We start from the raw sequence: 23,224 nt of genomic DNA, 5'->3' as shown, positions 1-23,224 counted from the left end.
CTTGTTACGCAAATATGACACTATTACCTCTGCCGCTCGCGGAAAGACATCCGTTAAAAACGACTCTCGACTCTATCCCGGCTCGGAGTCCCGGGTGTAGTAGGTTGGTAGTAGGCGAGCCGGGGAAGACAATAACACGATGAAAATTCTCTCCGTTTCGTCGCCGCCGCCGCCGCCGCCGCCGCCGTAGTCGCGAAACCTCATCGTCTTCCCCTTCGCGTCGGATGTATGCGGGCAATTTTTTCGAGTATGCAGTATAGCCGGTACATTTACAGTTAGCGCGTCTCGACGGTAACGGCACTTCCTGCGACGAATCGAGCAGAGACAGCTCGTTCCATTTATCGCGTCCATTTTGCTTCACGCCGTCTAACTGACACTCGCGAATACAGATTTAAAGGTCCTTTAAAACATCGCTCGGCCCCGACCAGCTACCTCGGGTATCCTCGACGAGCGCCTCCCCCACCTCCTAATTTTCATCCCGCTAATTGCCAATTACATTAATTGGTCAGGTAATTCCGCGCGGCGAAGAAAAATTTATGTTCCCACGAGACAAATTGAAAAAGAAATTGCGCGCGCATACACATTATAATATTTATCGCTCTCTTCATTATCCAACTGCAAATATGTACGTCGAACAACAAAAGTCCGGAGTCGAAGAGTGCACCTTTGACATTAAGCAGCGATGAAACATTTTGATCAAAGGAGCGGCCTAAGGACCGTTAATGAGCGTAGTAATGTCTTAATTTTCGCATCGTCTCTTTTTCCTTTTTTGTTTTTTATCTTTTGTTTTTTACTGAAAACTCGTCCAGAATAAGCGGATCTTTTGTGCGAATGGTAAGAAGCTTGGCTCAATTAAAGTCCTGTGCAGCGCCAACGGGGTGAGAAGGGATAGAGGTGGAGGGGAGGGGGGAGGAAGAGGAGGAGGAGGAGGAGGCGACAACGCGAATCACGCTTTCCGTGCTTAAATCCCCAATTTCACGGCTACCTTCGTATCGAGCAGAGCGTGACGCGCCTCGATCGTTTCCGTGACATTTTTCTTGCTCGGCACGCGAAGCCGAGCGAAGTCGTAAAGTCCACAGGAAATCGGGACAGAGTTAGGATAACCCGAATCACGTGGTTTTCGATATACGTATGTATGTGTGTGTGAGTGCACATATCTGAGACGATTCCAAGAGTCGCCGGAGATAACAAAACCGCCACTGTGAGTTTCTATTAAACGGCTTGTTTGCCGAGTTGGCTTTTGATTTGATTTTATTTCCGCTCGGTGGAGTCTTACCGCGCGAATAACGGTCACGCTGGGCACAATTAACCGTAACGCGTATCGGACAATCCATTTACGGGGAAATTATCCACGCCGCTTGCGGTCGTATGGCAAATTGCGAGAAATTTCAATGCGTGTCGCGTAATCTAATTTTAATAATATCTCTCTCCCCTCTCTTCCTCTCTCTCTCTCTCTCTCTCTCTCTCTCTCTCTCTCTCTCTCTCTCTCTCTCTCTCTCTCTCTCTCTCTCTCTCTCTCTCTCTCTCTGCCTCTCCTTCTCTGCTTCGTAATTTCGTCTACAAAACGAAACGACACAAATTCGCGAACGTAACGCGAATTTGCTCGATGTTGTAAGTATCGTCGATCGCTGGTACTCTCCTTCGGTCAAACACACACCATCGAAAATATATTGCCAGGAGCCAGCAACTGTTACGAGTGGGTTGCTGCTGGCGAAAAAGCGGGAATTAACTAAGCGCGTGTAGCGACTAGCGCGTAGCCCTGGCGAAAAAAGAACGATCCGGTTAGAGAGGGGAAGAAAGCGCAAAAAAGGCGGGCGGGGGATGGAGGAGCGAGAGGAGAGAATGGACCAACGCGAGCGGAACCAGCGAAAATCGCTGCTTTACGCGGATCATAAAAGTTACAAGAGGGCAGGAAATGCAGTGCTCCAGCTGTGTGTCTCCCTCTTTCTCTCTCTCTCTCTCTCTCTCTCTCTCTCTCTCGCGAGCTCGCGCGCGCCCCTCGCTCTTCACCCTAGAGTCGCGCCGCGTCTCGCTTCCTCTTTTTGAGTAGTTATATCGCGGGGGTCAGAGCTACACGGCACGGCGCGCAACGAGCAACGAACAACGTGGGGAAACAGTTTGCCAACTCGTTGAGCGAGACTCGAACTCGATAGGCTGCCTCTGCCTGCCTGCCTGCTTGCCTGCCTGGCTGGGCTGTTCTCGCAGCCGAGCCAGCGAGCCGGTCCGTTTCGGTTCTTTGCCCCGTTCCGTCGTTCGCGCGTACCATCGCTCCCGCACCCGGCAAAACCCGCCGCCGGCTCGGTTTTTGTACTTTTACATCAAACGTCCATCCCGCGCCGACACCGTGCGCGCCGCGCGGTACCATCATCGCACTTCGATCTTCTCTATCCCTCTCTTCCGGGTCCTCCGCCGTAATCCGAGGCCGTAATACCGCGGCACCTCTCTTCCGCCACCTCCGGCTCAAGGACAACGCGAATCGACACGGAGTTACTTGCGAGACGTAAGCAGCACGAGGCTACAGACAAAGGAGAGAAAGAGAGAAAGAAGAAGAGAGAGAGAGAGAGAGAGAGAGAGAAGAAGAGGGAGAATAGGATCCTGCAGGAGACCGGTGAACGTCGAACCCGGCAGTAGTAACGGCAATCACGGGATTGTTACACATACCGCGCCGTCGTTCCGCCAGCATTGGCTTCGGCATTAGCTCTCTTCCTCCTTCTTTCTCCGCTCTCTTCTGCTTCCTCTCTCCCTCCCCGTTCTTTATCTATCTATCTATCCCTTTGCCTCCGTCGTTCGTATTCTTCCTCTCATCTTCCAACCAGCTCAGCCGTGCCGGAGCTATCTAGCCCGCTGGCAGGATACATCCGTCCGTATAGTTCCGGACCTCCATCGACACCACCAGCACCATCACCACCATTGCCGGCTCGAGTCGGCCGCCGCTACACGTATTCCGTAGCGCGTTATGCAGAGCGCCTCTACGGAATACCAGGCACGAGCTCCTCTCGGCGCGGCGGAGGACATGCCCACGCGCGCGCGCGCGCGCGTTTCGACTCGTCTAAACGTTCATTCGGGAAGAAAACTACTCTATTACGTATGTCCGAACTGACCTTAGGGGAAGGTCTCGTTTGAGAGGAGGAAGACCACAGTGGCCTACATCTCGCATTCTTTCTCTCTCTTCCTGACCGCGATATGTACGATTAGCCGACGCGTGTCGCGCGCGGGAACGTATCTATCTTCTGCCGACCGTAGACCGTATCCGGATAACGTAGACGACCTTGCGCGCTCTCGGAGTAGACGCGTTCATCGAACCTGGGAGGGAGAGGTAACCGCTTTCAAGCCGCTTCTTCGCATCCTCCTCGCCGCGAGGATTGCGTCCGACGAGAAACAGCAATGACGGAAGGCCCACAATTCGCAGACGCGAGTTGCCCTCTCGAGGAGAGCGAAGAGGATCAGCTTCCACTTGCGTCATTCGGCTCGATGATCGCGTGTAACGACACATTTCTTCTCCGTTTCATCCTCTCAAACGGCGGACCGTTCGTTCCGCGTGTGAACGCCACGAGAAGCCTCGGTCCGAGAATCCGAAGCGTTCGCGCGTTCGATTTTTTCACACGGCCACCGCAAACCGCATGATCGGCCGACCGCACCCGAGTCCGCGTCTCTTCGAATTCCAGATCGCCGAAGATCGTGTCGTACGGTTTTACCGTATGTATGTGAAAGGGGGCGGGGGGGGGGGAGAAAGAGGAACGTACGTCGCGCGACCTTGCGCGCTTTTTTCCCGCCGTCATCGAGGCATGTCGCCGCCAGTCTTTGTTGTCGCTGTCCGCGCGCGCACGCTTTTTATCCAGTCGTTACGGGAAAGGCGAAGCCGGCGCGGCGCGGCGCGGCGTCTCGGGGATGCGGCCGCCGCTTTATTAGGTATGCATCGGAGTAGACACGGCGGAGAAAGGAGGAGGTGACGGCGGATAGAGCTCGTGATTCGCAGCCGGCGTTATTAACGTCCGAGCGCTAGAAGCGAGCCCCGATCACATCGCGTTCGTGATAAATCGCTTCGGTGGCTTCCCCCGGCCTCCTTCGCCATTCGCCATTATGTCTTGTACGTTTCATTACAAATTTCCTTTAGTGTCGTTACCCCTGCACGTACGCGCTCACGCGAGCACACCCGCGAGAATCGAGCGCGCGAGCACACGCGTAACATGCACGCGCGCACGCAGCACGCACGCACGCACGCACGCACGCACGCACGCACGCACGCACGCACGCACGCACGCACGCATGCACGCACGCACACACGTATACGCTCGCGCGAGCAGCATAGGAAAGGAAGTAGAATAAGAAGAGGCAAGATGTATTTATTGTGGGACGACGTCGAGCGGACAAGGCAAAAGTGAACGCTCTCTCCTCTGCAGACCGCAGGATATTAATTCTTGTTACTCATACCCTATCGCCGCGATATCCCCAATGGAAGTGGCTGGTAGAAACAAAGAGAGGAAAATGCCATAACACACGGGCACCGATCGCCGTGAATGATCGTATCGAATGAATCAGAGATTGCGAGACGCGACGCGGCGCTCGATTTCTAATCCGGATATCTCGTGGTTAACCCTATCCGTATTAATGATTTCCAACGTACGCAGCGACGCACACGCGGCGCGCGCGCGCACACACACGTGGACGTACGTATACGTGCTCATGACTTGCATCTAATTTGTGGAAAATCATCGGCGCCACTTCCGTCTGTATTACGGCTAACCTGCTTCGTTTATTCCCGACGCATCACCGTGCGCACGCATGAATCTATGCGGGATGCGCGAGCATGCATATTGGCTACTTAATTCACCCGCCGCGCATAACGAAGGCGATGGTATATTCATCATAACGCGATGGCGAGACGACAGGACAGAAGTGAGAACCTGCTATTTAATTCGCGGAATATTAATGTTCGCGCCGCGTAACATAACCGACGCACGCAACCGCGCATAGGATGCGGAAATGTTTCAGCGCTAACAAGATCCTCTTTGATACCCTTGCAAGAGTGATTTGGCTAGATTTCCATACTCACCCGATACATCGGATATTGGAAGTCGCGCCTTGCGCATTTGCGCCGTAAGTCCTGCGCTCTCATCGCGCTGCGGAGCAGTCGGCTTTGCTTCTTTGCTCTCTTCTTCGTACATTCCGCGCAAAAATCTCCCGCAAGCGAACTTTGTCACAAAAGACCACGTATCTCGCAGTTGCGACGTTCAGCATTCGCACGTTCGAGGCGTTAGACTTGGCGTGATTATTACCAGCATCCTTGATTCGCTAATCATAGGAATGGCGAGAAGGATATCAACGCGCCTGCCTGAGCATAATTATAGTAAACACGTTTGCAGCTTACTCTCTCTCTCTCTCTCTCTCTCTCTCTCTCTCTCTCTCTCTCTCTCTCTCTCTCTCTCTCTCTCTCTCTCTCTCTCTCTCTCTCTCTCTCTCTCTCTCTCTCTCTCTCTCTCTCTTTCTCTCTCTCTCTCTCTCTCTCTCTCTCTCTCCCTACCGCCGCGATTTAATCCGAACAACTAAGTATTTTTGATCGGCAGCGAACGGCAACGAAGGATGCGAGAGAGAGAGAGAGAGAGAGAGAGAGAGAGAGAGAGTGAGAAAGTCGGTGCCGTTGATCAGCGAGTCGAAAAGGACGAGTATTCATCGTCAGAGGGAATATCGGACAGACAGAAGCGCAGCGCGGCGCGGTGTGGCACGACGGCGATACGAAACGATTCGTGGCGTATTTACGACGTAGCGTCGTCACGATAGTACCGGTCTTGCCTTCGTGGTCAAGACGTTTGCGTTTGCGGTGAATCGCTAATCAAGCGGCCGGTCGGTCGGTCAAACGATATCGTTTCATACGGTCTACGCTGTCCCCGTCGTTGCTCGTTCCTGTCGGTTTCATTCTCGTCCCCGTCTCCTCGTCCGCGCCGTCTCTCCCCGTCCTCCTCCCCTCACCGAAGGAGGCTGAGGAGAGATCCACGCCACTTTGCATGTTCGTCGTTTCACGAGACGTATATGCGCAACAAACCGATCGTGCGAGCCGCGAACTTCAGCTACCGACGCCGATGTTGCGTCCGGCTATCCGTATCACGGCACTATGTACACCATCATCGAATTGCTAGAGAAGCGAACCTGGAATGTAGGCTATCGACCGAATCGAGAACGTAACCTAGAGCGATGGCAAGTGAGGAGAGATGAGAGAGAGAGAGAGAGAGAGAGAGAGAGAGAGAGAGAGAGAGAGAGAGAGAAAGATAGAGAGGTAAAGAGATAGAGGTATGTAAAGGAGAGGAGATATTTGCGCTATGTATATATTCGTATAAAGCTCAGAAGAGAGAGAATCAGAGACAGACAGAGAGAGAGAGAGAGAGAGAGAGAGAGAGAGGGAGGGGAGGGGGGGAGCATAAGGGAATGCGTCCGAGCACAACTAACAAGAGGCTCCTTGCGTCGTACGGAGTGGAGAGGCTGGTAGAGGTAGATTCAGCCGTTTACGTACACCCCTTGGGCTTGTCATGCGGTGGCTATCGGCCGACCGCGATCGAGAGACTGGCTGTATCCCCAATGCCACCTTGTACTCAGCGGCTATGTCGGATCGGACAGGCATGTGCTCGCCGCTTACTACGATGGGTCCTCTCTTCTCCCTTTGGCGCTCTCTCTCTCTCTCTCTCTCTCGCTCGCTCTCTCGCTCTCTCTCCTTCCCCAATCTGCCCCGGTGCTCTCTATCTCCTGCTTTGCCTGCTGCTTTGCATCACGACCCCAGCATCTAGCGGCGTCCCACTAGAACGGGTTATTTCGGACCACGTGGGTGGCTGTCTAACGAGATATACGACGAACACGCTCCGAAAGTGGGACAGAGCCGAGCCGGGTACTCGTTCGGTCGGCGAACTGCACGGCGCTCGTGATGCATCGCGAATATACGATGATGATCGCGATGACACCGGCGATAGCCATCGCGATATAGGTCGTTATCGGCGCCGATCGCGGACGGCTTACGCCGCGCGGGATTAATGAGTGCAAAACAGACATACGAGTAGACTGCCGGTATGCGACGGTATGACATGGGCCCCGTAGGCACAGCGGAAAGTGGAAGAAAAAGAGACAGAAACACAGAGGGGGAGAGAGAGAGAGAGAGAGAGAGAGAGAGAGAGAGAGAGAGAGAGAGAGAGAGAGAGAGAAAGAGAGACCAAGAGACTGAGAGACTGAGAGATTGAGAGAAAGAGGATCCACGCTCGGCATACTATCGGCAATTCATTTCTTCCCTGTTGCCATCGTCTCTTTCTCGCGTCACGTTGGCGCTCTCGCGCCGCGGCACCACTCGTAAAGCCAGGATTACTGTTACCGTGCCGATCACGCCGACCTTGCGTCCGCCACTTTGCATCCTGTACGTGTTTATGGTGACCCACGGTGCGCGCCGACAGGTGAGCGTATGCGTGAAAGCCGGTCGTGTGTAAGTTTCGTTACGACATCTCTTACGGTAGGTCGTGTACAATGGCGTACCGTTGTCGTCGTCGTCGTTGTTGTTGTCAGGTAACGGTGTCGTTGTCAAGGGTGTAAGCTCTTCCTTTCTCTCTCTCTCTCTCTCTCTCTCTCTGCCTCGCGGTTACGGCTTCTTCTCGCGCCTCGTGTTCCTGCGCGCCCTCGCGACCGCACGTATCGCGCTCTCAAATATATTCATTCGACTGTGTGTTTTCCGCGGAGCTAATTGCCGCACGCCAACGCCGTTACTCGCCCGTTGGATTATGCGAGCGGCCAGTGCCGTTAATTTCGCGCCGTGGCGGTTCCCCCCAGCCTTAAGTACCCTATCCGCAGTCGCGGTAAGGACGAGATCATCGCGGCGAGGTGCCGCGTTTAAATACGGCGAATTCCCCGGCGCTATTACGCCGTGAAATAAATTTCCTCCCGCCCTACTCTCCACCTTCCTCCTCCTCCTCCTCCTGCCGCCGCGCCGCCGCCGCCGTCGCCGCCGCCCCGTTCGCGACGCGTTGGAGGACTGAGGTAAATTGCGGTGGCCGGTCGCCAATCTGCGAATCGATGTTAATGTCGGCGATAATCTCTCGGACGTATCGCGTATACAAGTGGCAAATGATAAAACCGGTACGGAGCGCACGCGCGACTGGCGTTTCGTTGAAAAAGAACTCTATTTGCTAAACCTTGACCTACGCGGTCCGGCTATATCGCACGTGATTTATAGTCGCTAACAAACGATGATGGATCGCGCGCGTAATCTTCGAGTGTGTTCATAAACACCGGTCTGTATGGAACGTGATGCCGCCGGTAGTGGCGGAGTGCTGGCGGTAATGGTAGTAGTGACGGGGTACTAGCAGACACGACTGACAGTTACGCTTTCGCTTTCTAATGGCAGTAAAACTCGCAAGAACTGTGCTCGGGAGTGCGCGGTCCACCCGGTTATCCCATTTTGTGCGTGTGCGGAAGAACCTCACACACGCGACGCGAGTACGTCTCGTGCTCGCTCCTCGTCGCGCAGCCGTGAGAGCGAGGGAGGCCGGCCAAGCATGATCCCGACTAGAAATTTTGATCAGGTTCACCTAACATTGATAAGGACCTAATAGGGTGAATGAAAGATAATCCTAAATAAGTCAGTGCTTATAATGCCCTAACGACAAATGAATAAGGAAGACCTTTATAAGGTTATAATGCTTGGGTCCACATTAGGACCTTAATGTGCCAATCTAGTGTAGGATAAAATATGGTTCAGTTGATCAGGTCCTTGTCGGGATCTTATTCATTGTACCTAATATGATTTGCATTATCAAATTTTAACAAGAACCATTTGTAATTAATTATATATATATGTAATATGAATGTGTGTGTGTGTGTGTGTGTGTGTGTGTGCGCGCGCATGTGTGTATGTGTAAAACTTTAATAGTACTGGACGTAGTATAAGAAAATATTTTGCCACAATGCGCCACATATAATTAAAGACAGTTCAATTTTTATCGTATGACGCGCAACGAGTTGCCTGTAGCGGCGTGCGCACTGCAGCTCTCATCTTGTCTTGCATTTGTCCATATAATAGGCCTACAAGACAAAAGACGCTCGAGAATCGGTTCAGTCGCCTATTCTGTGCGTGCATGTTGCGTATCTCAGTGCGTGTTTATGTTGTGCGATAATTTATTGGTCGTGACGAAACATTTTACAAGTATGCTCAAGCGATCTAAAATATTATTTCATGCAAATATCTTTTTATTTGGAAATGACATGAAAGAATTTTCAGCGTGTCATTTCTTATTTCCAATGTCATCATGCAATATAGCCGTGGTGAGTAATCAGGAGCTATAATTTGAAAAATTAAACGTAATAAAAAAAACGTAATAAGGATTCCATAAGGTAGCTCAGTAAAGACCTGACTATGGTCCTTACTAAGGTACCTTAGTACTAAGGGACCTTACTAAGGTCCTTATATCCACGCTGCGTTACATGACTTACTAGGACTACCCGATAGTATTACCTTATTGGGATCTGATGTTCAAATGAGGTTAACCCATTTCTTCCCAAAAATAAAAATTGTAAAAAAATATATTACTTTGTCATCAATTTCATTTTAAAATAATAATTGAAATAACATTATAAATATTAACAACTAGCAGTATATATTGTCATTTGCACCACACATAATATTGCGCTGGCGCAACGTTGGGAGTTTCCTGGTAAAAAAATAAAATCCTTTTGTTATTTCGATTACATGCTTTTATTTGCTCAAAATGTACAACATTGTTGATTATATGAAAAAACTGACCAAAGTTTATGGCATCACTCGTGAAATTTTGAAAAATTCACTCTGTGTGTGAAGATGAACCTGACATTTCTTGCATATGTCGATCGTCAGTAATCAATTTTTTTTTCACGAAGTGTTAGACTAATTGTGAAACATAAACACATATAGACAGAGAGCTTGCGAATGCCTTTTAACACACGCATGATGAGTTTTGTATAATAAGTTCATTTTGACTGCATTTTGTGAAGTTAAACTTTGTGTTGCGTGTACGCAACATTGGGAAGAAATGGGAAATAACCTGATCAGGACCATGGAATAAATTTTTAGTCGGGGTAATGCCGCGCTCTGTTAAAAGTACCCGGCGGACCTTTTCGACCTTTCGATCGGATCCGTTGCATTTTAAACGTCGTTCCGCTCGCTCGTTTCGAATTAAGATACGGGGCAACACCTACAATACCGCGGAGACAGCAGCGGGATACCGCGCACGGCGGCGGCCGCGGCGCGACGATAAACGAGCGGAGAGCAGAAGCCCGTATCTCCGATCGCACGTTTCCCCGGTATACGGAAAATCACGCGGATCCCCTTCGTTAAACCGCGTCGGCGAGTAACGCCGGCGCCATCGGCGCAGATGCTCTCTCTCTCTCCCTGTCGCCAATATCCGTTCCGTAAAGTCTCTTTTCCCCGTCGGACAGTAAAGTTAATCCCCGCTTCAATTTCGTAGCGTAGAGGCAACGCCCGCGCGCGCGCGTGCGCGCGCGCGCGCTCGCTCGCCTGTAGCGAGTCATTTGAGGGTTTCTGCACGAGAACGAGACTGCACGATCCGGATCCGACCTCAAAGTCCGTCGCTGTCCTTGCACGCGCGACGAAGCACGCGAGGTCCGGACGACCGGTCGGCGCGGCGGATGGAGAAGTCCGAGACGGATGGAGGAGATCGATAATACATTCGCGCGTGTACGGGCGAAATTGCGAGCGCGAATAAATTGCAGAAATCAGTCACGTACTTCCATCGGCCTTGGGAATCACCGTTAAGCCCTTGATCGCAATTTAACCTCGGCCCGGAGGCCGGCCGGGGTGATACCGGATCGTGCACCGACCGTCCGGACGATTATCCAACCGCGTATACGCGTTAGATTCCGCTTCCTCTCTCCCTCTCTTTTCTCCTGCCTTGCTCCTTCTTTCATCCGCTCCCCCCGTTCCAACCCGCTCCAGCCCTCCCGCTGCCTGTCGTCACTGATGGACTTGCTCCGAGCGAGCGAGCTGACACGTTTCGGTCCGTTTCAATATCGGCTGTAGCTTGCACGCTGATACGCGAGCGCGCTCGCAACACGCAATGTTCGCGGTTGACGTACGAGAATCTCGACGACGACGACGACGACGACGACGACGACGACGACGACAACGACGACAACGACGACGACGCGCGTTTGAGAACGGCTCACCGTCGGTCCAGCGCGGCGCGGCGTAATTACGCGCGCGCACGGAACCACGCAACGCAGCTGCGTACCCGGTGAGGAATGGTGAGGAAAAATACCCTTGCGGTTTCGCGATAATGCCCGTCGAATGGAACGGCGGCTGGTCCCAACGCCCGAGCGAGCGCGCGTGTGTCCAACGGTAAATGATCGCGCGGGGGTAACGGTAGGGACGGTAGGACGAGGGAGTTGGGTGGCAAAGAGGCTTGCGAAGAAAAGAGAAACACCGACAACGAAACGCGAATCCGACGGCGCGGCGGCCGGGCAGGTGGAAAAAGGTGCTTTACGGATAGGTGCGTCGCGAGCGTGCGCGTGCGCGGGCGCGGGCGCGGGCGCGCTCGCCATCGAGATTGCAGCAGGCCAGAATGATTGCGCGTATGCCACGCTCGGTGCTCGCGCGAACGGATTTAATTAGGCGTATTGGCAGGTCCCTGGACTTTGCCGTTAGTAGTGGCCGTCGTCGTTGCGATGGGCGCGATGCATGCGCGCGAGTGCGACCAAGCGTCGAGGCACTACCGGCACGCGGTATTCGAACGATTTCATAGGCGTTCCGCTGGCGTAACTCGCCGAGGCGTAATGGAGAACGGCTGTATACGCGCGGGGAAATGTAACCTGCGGTAACGATGATTCGACGATCCGCCAACGTGGCCACTTAGGTACTATCAACGTCTGCGAGCATTATACAGGATGTTTGCGCGTATAAAAAAGACATTACCGAAAGAAAGTTGCGGCGAGGAAGCTCTCTCGGCGGAGATAGCGGAGATTAAACCGCGGCCTCTCTCTCTCTCTCTCTCTCTCTCTCTCTCTCTCTCTCTCTCTCTCCCTCCCTCCCCTCCTCTCTCTGCCCCTCCCTTTCGCTCTTTCTTCCTGTGTCGGTCTGCGTCGGGATTTAAACTGACCGAAATTTCCGCGGGACGAGAAAAATCGGGAGAGAGAGAGATGTTCGCTCGTTTCTCCGTTCCGACGAGGAGAATCGACCCGCGAGGTATAAATTCACCGCATCGCGAGGAAAAATTTCACGCAAAGTCGTCGAGACGTAATTAATAATTTAATGCGCGACTCTCACACTGGTGACTCTCTCAGGTTTCTCCGACGCCGTAATCTCGAGCCGCTTCGAGTCTCGAAATTTTTGCTACATCCATCACGTTCGTATCTTATCGATGTTAATGAGAAAGGAAAAGAAACAGAGATAGAGAGGAGGATCATGTGACTCGTAATTTGCCCAGATACGCTCGAACGAGGCAGCGAAGCGGCGACGCATTCTCCTCGCATGCGTGCCAAATAGATTTTCCCGCGTGTCTCCTCCAAACTTGTAATTTCCTTGCGTGAGGTTGGCCCCGTCTCTTCCCTTTGCCGCGCGGTAACGATCCGCCGCGTACACATCGTCGTAGCAGCTCGTAAGCACGATACGTTCGCGGCGCTGGCGTGGCGGCGCAAGTTATTGCTGGGATTAAACAACTTTGCCGGATGATTGATTGCTTTGTGCTCGCCGGCGTTAAAACCTTTTCACAGCGAGGCACGCTGCCCACGCGGGAGGTGGTGGCTGCTTTATCCGTTCCGTGTGCTTCGCGCTCCGTCTCTATCCGCCGCTTTTTCTGGCATCCCCTGCTATCCTACCGACGCGCGGATAACTTACTCGCGTCTTCGTGTACAGCGGCGCTTTCAGCGCGATGCCTCCACACCACACCGAAATCCATCACGTTCGGCTAAGTCGCGCGAGCGCGCTCCTTCGTTGCCGTCCGCTTTTGTTAATTTCATTGATTTATTTGTACCTCTCTCCTACCTTACACGACCCACGAGTATCGCGCATCGGCCGACACGTCCGTTTTCCCTCCGACGCGCGTTCCTCCCCCTATCTGCATATTATTTATTTCGTCGCGATATCTCGCGAGAGACGTTGAAAACCGCACCGCACGGCTCGTTACGCGCCTTCAGCTCCTTAACTATGCGGCAATAATTTGCCTTTTTTCACGGCTCGCCACATCTCCCTCTCCGCGTTCTCTTCCTCACTCGTTCCCCGCACAGTGGTCTCTCTCTCTCTCTCTCTCTCTCTCTCTCTTCCCGCCGTCGCAATTACCGTGTCAGCGTGTAGTGTGACTTTTTCGCGTCGCCGATGTCCCGGGTAACCATGAATTTCATGCGGTACAACAGGTCTCACCCTTCCCGTCCCGTCCCTCCGTCCTCTCTCAGCCGATCACGGACCGATCTTTTTACACAAATTTCCCGCATCCAGGGGCGCATATCCGGCGCGCGGCTGCGGGCGGCGAGCGACCGCGGAAAATGGTACGCCGCATCGGCACTCTCCGTGCCGATGTCTGACTCAGCTGCGTCGTGATCATAATTGCTCGTTGCACGCCAGGTAGAAGTGCCGTTGCACGTTATAAGCTCGGATCTCAGCTTACTCTCCATCGGGAACGCTCGTTCTCGCTCCCCATCGCTCTTCATCCTCGCTCCCTTTCCCCACTTAGCTGCCTCATCCCGCACTCGCCGTCGTCCCGCCTCGGCTCGACGGGTCGACCTCGTTTAGCCCATCTTGAACTTTCCTCATTCGATTCGCGTCCTTTCAAACTTCGTTACCAGACTTCTGCCTCACGCGCCCCCGATGCCATCGGACGTTTCTCTTTAAGAAACATACCGTTCCTCGAATTCGCAATCGAGTTCGCGACCGTGTTCCCCATCGGCGACAGCATCTAGTCACGCAGCTATTCAACGTAACGACTCACGATAACAGGGGCAAAAACCGCATAGCGGGATATCATTACTTTACGGAGTGGCGAGCGGCGCGCGTTTCAGGTGCTGCTGAGGTTAGGGCGAGCGCGCTCGCGAAAATTAAGGACACGCCAAATTCGGTTCTCGGCCCTCCGCCGCCGCCGCCGCCGCCGCCGCCGCCGCCGCCACCGTCAGGATCGCCGGGACCGTTTGCCCAGGTACGCGGCAGATTGCAGCACGTAACAGCACTGTGGGGGCCCATTTACTGTTCATCGCGAGGTTCCGAGCCGGTGACAAGCCGAGACACCGAATACAATAGGAAGACCAAGTTACGACTGTTAATCCGCGACGCGACATTAAACGGCGTGCTCCGCGAATTTATAGCCGGCGATATATCTTCCAGCAAGTAGCGTCATACGGCGTCGACTGCGACGACGAGGAACTGTCTTTCTCTCTCTTCTCTCTCTCTCTCTCTCTCCCTCTCTCTCTCTCTCTCTCTCTCTCTCTCTCACTCTCTATGGACGTCATAACGCTTCTTCACAGTGAATGCTTCAGTTGTCACTTCGCGCGATCTCTCCGGCGCATCACCGAACATAACGGAATTGTTTCCTTTTTCTGTGCCTTTTTTTCTTCTCCGTGCGCATTCTTCCTCTCTTTTTTTCTCCGCTAGTCTACGATCTTGTAGCTTTTGTGACCGCGTATAGCTATGTGGACATCGCACCGTTTTGCAGTCGGGGACTCTAAAAATTGCTTCTTCTCTCTCTCTCTCTCTCTCTCTCTCTCTCTCTCCGGTTTCCATCGACGTGCCGATGTCCCCTCTGCTCCTTCGCGGTTACTTTCTTCCTGATGCTCTTTTCGCCCGAGATTTCTCGTGGGAGCGCCTCGACTTCGGGATTGTTGCCGCCCTAAGTAGCTCACCGGTACATTCTACTATTCCGAAGCGGCTGCGTTGGCAGTCTTTCAAGCGCGTGAGTGGGACGGAACCGCCAGGCTCGCGAACAATGAATTTCGCACTTATAATTGAACGTGTCGGTGTTACGGGCAACGTTCCTAATGTTAAGTGCACGGGTGGGTACGAGGGGGGGGGGGAGGCGGGAGGGGCAGAGAGGGCGCGAGGTCGTTTTCTCGCGGAACACAGTATCGTCGCGGAATGGTATCCGTTGTCGAGGGGACGGTAATAGCGCTTAATGCGTCGAAGAGCCCGTAGGATTAGCGACAATTTATGTCCACGCATTGCGACCAACGATTTACAGACGAGCTCACGAGCATCAGCTAATTCGGAGTGCTCCATTATCGTTTTCAATTCAGTGGATCATATCGCGACGGCGTTGCCGTATGATTCGCGCATAAAGTAGTCGAGAGTGACAACTTTTTTAATATGCGCATGAGAATGGGCGTGCATTGAAACTTTTTCGACGCACGCTCTTTCCGCATGTGTGCGTGCATGAGGCGCGCTTCGCTCCCGGAGCGAGACGCATTAACGTCTTGGTCGGAAAAATTGAAGCCGAATTCCCCACCCACTCACCCACCCACCCACTCCTCCTCCGATTTTGGCCATTTTGGCCCGTGATGAAGCACAAAACGAAAAGAACTCAGCCCCGGGAGAGAAAAACGAGCAAGAGCAGCGGCCGAATGGCGTTTGAATGGCACGCGATACTTCGCTGTTACCGCGAGTATTGGCGAAATCTGACGCGCCGCGATGGGACGCTGATAAAATTCGGCGGTCGTACCGAGTGATACGTCCTAGCAGGGAATCACCGTTCACGTTTCCTCGCTCGACGCGCTCTCGCCACGCAGTCTGTTACGCTTGTGTCTCCATATTGCATCGTCTTTTCCAGCGTGTCGAGCGGCAGTCGAGTCGCCGGAGATCCCGCCGAGGACTCGGCGTCGCGAATTCACGAGTTCTCGAGCGCGACGATCTCGGCGGCGAGCCTCGCGTGGAGAGCAGGGGGGAGGGGAAGAAAAGAGAAACGCGCACTCGCGTAACTCACGGTCGTCATCGTTCTTCTTGATTATGTCAGCATCGGCGCGGTAAGCTCGCCGCACGTTTCCCTCGTTGCCGTGAACCGAAAAATATTCGCGGCGCCGCCGGCGCGTTTCGCAGTTTGCATTCCGCGTGCGTTCTTTTTCTCTCTCTCTCTCTCTCCCTCCCTCTCCCTCTCCCTCTCTCTCTCTCTCTCTCTCTCTCTCCCTCTCTCTCTCTCTCTCTCTCTCTCTCTCTCTCCCTCTCTCGTTCGGCCGTTCTTCCGCGGCGAGCGAATGTCGGGAATTGCTCGCGATACTCGGCTTTGCCCGGGACAAAGGCCGCAGCAAGCCGGCGTCATTCATACTGAAGTGCCCTCGACGTCGTTCCGTTTCAAAACGTTAATTTTTCGCAGGAAGTTTGTCGCTCGCCACTTCGGCGCAGTCATGCTGCCTAAGTGCTCTTCCTCCCACCGGCTTCGGTTGTCGCGCTCGTCCGCTCGTTCGCTCGTAGAATTCGATTCGCACGCGCGCGTGGGAGGTGCGAATATCCGAGCGCATCCGGCAGACACCCGCGGGATTTCCGAGTCGCGAGTAGAGAGACGCGTCGTGATAATGTGATCTCAGCGCGACGAATGAAAATTCGCAAGCCGGCGCTTGGCTCAGAAATGCAGGCGTGAATCTGCACGGCGCGATCGCGCGGCGTCGAGACGTCGCGGCGAATAAGTCACGCGTCTCCTACAATTATCAGCAATGCAAATTGTCTGGATTCCCGGATCGTCGAGTTTACCTCGAGATAAAAGGAATTTCGTGTCTGCCGTTTCCGGGATTCTTCGTTCGAGTCGTGTCCGGTGTGACAAGCCAGATTAATGATTTCCACCAGTCCGCCCTCTTCGCTCTCCTCCCCCCCCTACACTCTACGCCTTCCTACGCCTGACTTCCCCCTCCGGTGGCGGAACGGGCGGGATTCGAATTTTTCGTCGCGAACTTTCCGCAAGTTTTTATCTAGGCGTCCAGGTACTCCAAGCTGAACTTTCCTACGAGATTTACAGCTCCGCGTCCGTTCGCGCGCGCGTGAAAGTTCGCGCGACCCTGTCCCTTTTTTCTCCTCCTGCCTCTTTTTCTCTCCCTCTCTCTTTTCACCTCGCATTTCCATTTCACCTCGCCTTGTGCCACGCACGCGTGCCTCAGGAAGCTACGTGAATGCACGTGCGATACCTTACGTTGCATCTCGCTGTACTTACGTACCGAGCTGAGTGTACGCATACATAGACGTGGCACGTGCATGGTGTACACGTACCTAGACCGGGCCACCGTCTCTCCGTCGCCGCGGAACCGATACTCTCATTAGGGAGGAGAAGATACCTCATTACCTCACTGCGCGCGCGCGCCGCGCGGCCTCGATACGATTATATTACGTTATTGTAATTGATTGCAGCACATGTAACTCTCCCCGGCGCGTGATTCTTAAACAATAAACTCATTACCCGGTAACAAGGAACGCGCCGCGATACCAGCGGTAATAATCTATCTCTCGTGAGCGGCCATCGTCCCAGGTTCGAGCCCCCTGTAGCAGCAGAACGATTCTCGAACGACCGATTCGCGTTTGATCGATCGCCCCGACCAGTCCCGACGGTCGTAAGCGTGCGCAACGATCTCGGTCCTCTTCTTCTTCTTCCTCCTCCGCCTTCTCTATTTCTCCTTTCTCTCTTTCTCTCTGTCTTTCTTTCTTTCTTTCTCGTCCCGTCCACCTATTCTCCGCGCCGCGTGCTCGGACGCGATTCTCTCGAACGCTCATCCCAAGCGCATCACTCGAGCTGCGCTCGTTCTTTACCATTTGCTCGCAACAAATCACCAATGTGCGTTGCGTACGAGAAGCGAGAGAAAGGGAGGAAGAGGAGGAGAGAGAGAGAGAGAGAGAGAGAGTTGTATTAAATCTGTTTCCGCGACGGAGGCCGTCTGTCCGCGTCGTTTCCAGGCCTCTGTCTGCTCCAAAGCGCTCCCTCGGTTTCCTGATTGCTGCGCGAGAAATATCTCACAGCTGGAGGATCTGTTTTAATACAGAATCGTATCGCGATTCCCGTGTGAGAATAAAAAAGAAAAGAACAGCGAAGAAACCGAGCTGCCAGGAAACTTGTCGACAGACAAAGGAGACCGAAAAGTTATTATTAAATCGACAAGCGACTCTATTCCGCGTCTGATTGACGGGCGAAAAGAAGTGCCGGAGAGGAATAGCGTGCCGGGGAAGGCAAATTTGCGAAGGGGAGGGACGGGGAGGGGGGCGAGTGCCTCGCGGAAAATAGTGGAATCCGCTATACCGTTTTCGCCGATAGGCGGCGCGCAAGGTCGCTCGTTGTAGCGAGTCGTCGAGTTTAGCGAGTGTTCAAACGCTTTAAGGCTCTTCGCGAGAGTGATGAAGTGCCTCGGTCGAGGATCAGGGAGTTCTCGCGGAAAGAATTCCGGCACGGAGCGCCGACAATGTCTAATCAGGCGGTTGTGCGCGCCGGGAAAAAGCGTTCCCACGGAATGTTAATGCGATCTTCATCGGCACCTCTTAGCATCGCAAGCATGCCGAGAAGGTCCGCTTCGTGCGAGACAACCGGAGCGACACGACGACCTCGCCGAACGTCGACGACGTCGGCGTTTGGTCTCGGCCTGGTCACAGCCGCGTACAATCACATTGTTGCGCGATAATATAATGCCATGAGGCTCGTCTTGATTATCCGCGAGCCAGCGTAACGCCGCGACGGCGATTGTTCGCCGTCGCCGCCGCCGCCGCCGCCGCCGCGCCGCAGCGGGCCACGCCGCTGCCGACGAAGGATGTGCGCGCCTGCGCTGGAGATTTATCTACATTTAATGAAACTGCCGACTTCCTAGCCGCGATTCCTTCCGCGTTGATGTCGAAGCGCGGGGTCGCCGCGCTCGCGCGCTGCACTTCCTCTCTCCTAACCGTTCCTTCCTTACGCTTCGACTTTTCCTGAGCGACAGAGTATATATTTATGTAATTTCCTAAGTGTTTCTCTCTGCCATACCGTTGACCCCGGCGGGGTTAGCCGGGTTATAGAGTGGAGATTATGCGAGAACCCCGGGGATGCGCCTTTACTCGCGAGCGAGCGAGCGAGCGAGCGAGCGAGCAGTGATCTCTGAATCCGCGCATTATCTCGCCGTGCATTATCTCGCGGATAAATGTTTCATTGTTGCGCCTCTTTGCCGCGGCGGCGGTGCCGTGCTCGCGCGCGTTCTCTGCCGATCGCTTCAGCCCGATAGCGGTCCGTCGATTTATACGATTCTACTCGATATCGCCGTGAGTTCTCGCACCGAATTATTCCGCCATATTTATGAATACAGACACTCGCGATTAAACGGCCTTTCGCTGGGACGCCGGCGCATACCAAATAATTATTATTCTCCTATTCAATTTGCAACGCCAATTAATATTAACGTTTGCGCGCAACAACACAATAAATCGTGCCGGAATAAATTAACGCTAATTATTTGACCGAATTCCACGTGGCGTAACGCTGCCCGATCGTGCTTCTCGCGTATTGAAGCGGATTAAAGAGCGCGACCGCAATTCTGTATTTTTCGTGCAACCTCATCCGCGCCGGCAGATCGGACTAAGTTTTTACTCCTTAACGCTCCTCTCTCTCTCTCTCTCTCTCTCTCTCTCTCGCTCGCACTTCTTTCCGCCTCCTTTTCCGCTTCTTCCTCCTTTAAACGCCGTAACGTTTCTTCGGGGATTAGGCGGATTATGTCTCCCGCGCCCGGACCGGACGAGCGAGACGATGGCGCGCGCTTGTTCAGGAAATTTGCTTCGACAGTTGGCTCGTTCATGCATATATTCACCGCCGGCGCTCTCTTTTCCACGGTTTCCTCAAATACCAGCTCGCGGCCATGGGGGACGGGGGGAGGGAGGAGAGGCCAGGCGTCTCGAAACGCATAGCTATGCCACTTTTGATACGGTTCCGCCTGGCCAAGGACCTCTCGACCCTGTCTCGGGTCGGAGCCAAGGTACAGCTCTGGGGGTCGTTGCTAGAGACCAGCTGGCAGAGACCTTTCGCTTTGGAGGCTTTCAAGGTGTGCACGTGCACATTCACCCGGCACGCTCGCCTCACGGACGCGAACCTTGACGCGTCGGCGTGATACCGCATAAACGCGCGCGCGCACGCTCGTTCGTTCACTCGCCGCGCTGTGCAACACCGAGCTCTATCGAAATCGGAAGACGCGCCGCCGCCGCCGCCGCCGCCGCCGCCGCCGCCTCCACCGCCGCCACCGCCGACCTGTCGTCTTCCGCATGCCTGGCCAATGAAAAGTGTCTGATACTCTGACGTTTCCCACAACTAACCCATCTAATTTTATTTATGTCCTGGCAACTCCTTCGCACGAGCAGAAAATTCACCGCGAGAAAGAGAGAAGGGGGAAAGGGGGAGGTGATGAAGGAGGCAAGAATGAGCGATGTGTTTTAATAACGAGCGAACGAGGCGGCGAGAAAAACGTAGGCGAAATTATAATACAACGCACGAGCGAAGGCCGAGGAGAAATCGCACTGAATAGCGCGGCGGCGAAATCGATAGCAGAGGGGGCGACGCGCGATTAGCTCACAGTTTAGCTCGGACAAAAAGAGAAGTGTATTTTTCCGCATGCTTTGTAGTATTGGATCGCGGGCGTGCGCGCTCGTCACGCGTTCGCATTCGATACGCGTGGCGCGCATTCAAAGAGCGGCTTTAAAGCGAATAAAAATGCGGCCGCGTTTGCGAGGCGCGAGGCAAAAATCGCGCCTCGAAGGTGAACGTAATTATAGATCAGGAGTGCGCCTGTAATTGATCGATGGGCCGGATTAGCATATAAATCAACATGTAGTGAATCGTAGAAAGAGCCGACAGATCGATAATCATTAGTTGGCGCGGCGTGAAAAAGTGCTTAAGTGTCTAACGGTCGATCGCGGCGCGAGAAATCATTCTTGCCGGGACGCTTTTCGCTCGCGCCGGCGATAACGATCGGAGAAAGAAGAGAATTGGCAATAACGATGCGCGGCGCGTTACAAGGGAGAAAAAAAAGAGGAAAAGAGGAGGAGAAAAATGTAAGGGGATAAAAAGACGACAGAGAGAGAGAGAGAGAGAGAGAGAGAGAGAGAGAGAGAGAGAGAGAAACGCCGCGCTAAACTAAAAGGACAGCACACATCAGCCGTGCCCGCGAGATTGCGCCATGGGAAATGTGTATACGCGCGTGCGTGTCGATACGCCCAACTCGTGTATCAAAGGGAATGCGAAGCGCGCGTGTGTTTTCGGCGAAACAAAATTCGCGAATTTTGGCGTACGAATAAATCTGATTACCGGAAGAGCGTAACGCCGCATAATTAGTGCGCATGAATACCGCGCGTACACTCTTTCTCTTTCTCTCGCTCTCCTTTCACGCTTCTCTCTCGTCTCTTTCCCTCGTCCCAGCCATCTCTCGTCGCGGTGGGATGCCGCTTTTTCACGCGATTTACACATGCATAATGCACGAGAGCGCACGAAATAGTTTGTACAACACATCACGATCAGAACAGTTTGCCATGACGATGCTCACGAAAGAGGGCAATTAAAACGCGATGTAATCGCGCCGTAAAATAACTCGATGCGCGCGCGCTCTCTCTCTCTCTCTCACTCTCTCTTTCTCGCGCGCATAACGCACGTCGCGCTCTATTCTTTTCGTTTTCTTTCCCCCTTACGCACGAGCTTCCGCTCCTCACCCTCATCCCCGCCGCGTGCTCCGGTGCCTGTTGTCCGAGTAATGAAAGTGCGTCGAAATCATTACGCGCGTGAAGAACAGCACCGGCGGAACGCGAACGCACACCGACGCGGGCCGATGAGAGGGAAAAAGAGAAAGAGAGAGAGAGAGAGAGAGAGGACGAGAGAGAGCGGGGTCCACGCGGAACTGCATTATTTATAAGCGGGCGTGCGCAATAAGGACGCCGCGATACGCATTATTGCATCCGGCTACGCGCGGTTACACATCATGATAAACAAGACCAACGCGACGACGCGTGATCGAGCGAGAGCGAGCGATCCGCGACGTGGACGCGTTTCTGCCGATCAGCGCGGATCAGTGGCGCCTACTCTCGTAAAACGACGCGGCGCGTCCAGTTCGTTAGCTACTAAAATCGCGCGTCGCCGTCTTGTCGACTCCCGCGATCGTCGCGCGGACGTGGACGGCCCATAAATTCTGAAATACGACCGCGACCGGGCGCGACGGGGAGGGGGAGAAATTGATCGATTTTATTTACATTGTGCTGCGGCGCACGGCGCTGCGGAGGGCCGAGAACGCGAGGACGTTCAGCGTCGAGTAGAGAAGCGTCGTCGGAGGAAAAAGAGAATGAAGAAATCCGCGAAATTGATAATACACGCGCGTGTGTCGTCTCGGTTCGGCCGCTGGGATTTTCAGCTCCTCGGCGACGAGCCCTTTTCATCTTTTCCATTGCGACACCATCGCGATGACGTGAGCGGTATGGCGCAGTACGATATCATACCGCCGCGTGCGTTTAGCGTGCGTTAATAACAGTCGCGCGAGCATCATATTATTTTCGTTACGATCGAGACGGTTTTTATCAAGTCCCGCGCTTTGTACGCGCGAGGATTCATAATGTCGACGAGAATCAAGCGTCGCGGCGACGTCGATCGAACGCCCGATAGTCACGATGACGCTCCGAGGAGATCTGGAGATAAGTGATGAGGAAATAAAAAAGAAGGAAGAAAGAGAATAAAGGAGCCTCGTACCGAAAATCGCAGTCTCGCGTGATTTAATGAATTCACTATTCTCACGCAAGCCGCGCGTGTATATCCGCTAATCGACTCCCCCAACTCGATATCTTCCCGACAGCATCGCCGGCGGCACAACGAAATTCGATATTATCCTGCCGATTACTCGTACGATCGGCGCACGGTTCGTTCCGTAATACGCGATAAAGATAAACAGGAGGGCAATTTTAACGCCAGCCAGATCGACCCTTTCCAACTTCTCCGGCGGGCGTATTGCGCGCCGTTTTCCACCTTGGCGCGAAACGTAGCTCGCGCTCGTCCTCGTATCCGAGGAACGCTCGAGAGTGTATAGGAGCGTGGTGTAACGTCCTCTAGCTGGTCCAAGAATCCAATAACTGGAAAACGCATTGGAGCGTACGCCCCTCGAAGGCTACTCGAGCTGGCGTTCTCTCTGCGTACCGATTCGCGACGAATATTACGAGGAGCGCGAGGCCCGTCCTCTTACTTCCACGGACGTCGTATCCGCCGATGGAGCAGATAGAAAAGCAGGTCGGTGGAAAACGAGCAATCGGACGAGCATGCCGCACTACGTGAAACGGCGG

The 23,224-nt window shown here is 53.8% G+C and overlaps 2 protein-coding genes across 5 annotated transcripts in view; one reads left to right on the top strand and one right to left on the bottom strand.

Moving 5' to 3' along the window:
- Window positions 1–23,224, top strand: part of Atg16 (Autophagy-related 16) — a 474,347-nt gene that overhangs the window by 232,280 nt on the left and 218,843 nt on the right. The gene's annotated exons all lie outside the window — the stretch shown is intronic.
- The window catches only part of neo (ZP and PAN domain-containing protein neyo), a 209,382-nt gene that overhangs the window by 40,824 nt on the left and 145,334 nt on the right, over window positions 1–23,224 (bottom strand). The gene's annotated exons all lie outside the window — the stretch shown is intronic.

This window comes from Harpegnathos saltator, unplaced genomic scaffold (genome assembly GCF_003227715.2).
Source record: "Harpegnathos saltator strain DR-91 unplaced genomic scaffold, Hsal_v8.6 scaffold140, whole genome shotgun sequence".
Taxonomy (NCBI): Eukaryota; Metazoa; Arthropoda; class Insecta; order Hymenoptera; family Formicidae; genus Harpegnathos; species Harpegnathos saltator.
The sequence above is the reverse complement of the archived record's forward strand: the minus strand, read 5'-3'. Positions and strand labels throughout refer to the sequence as shown.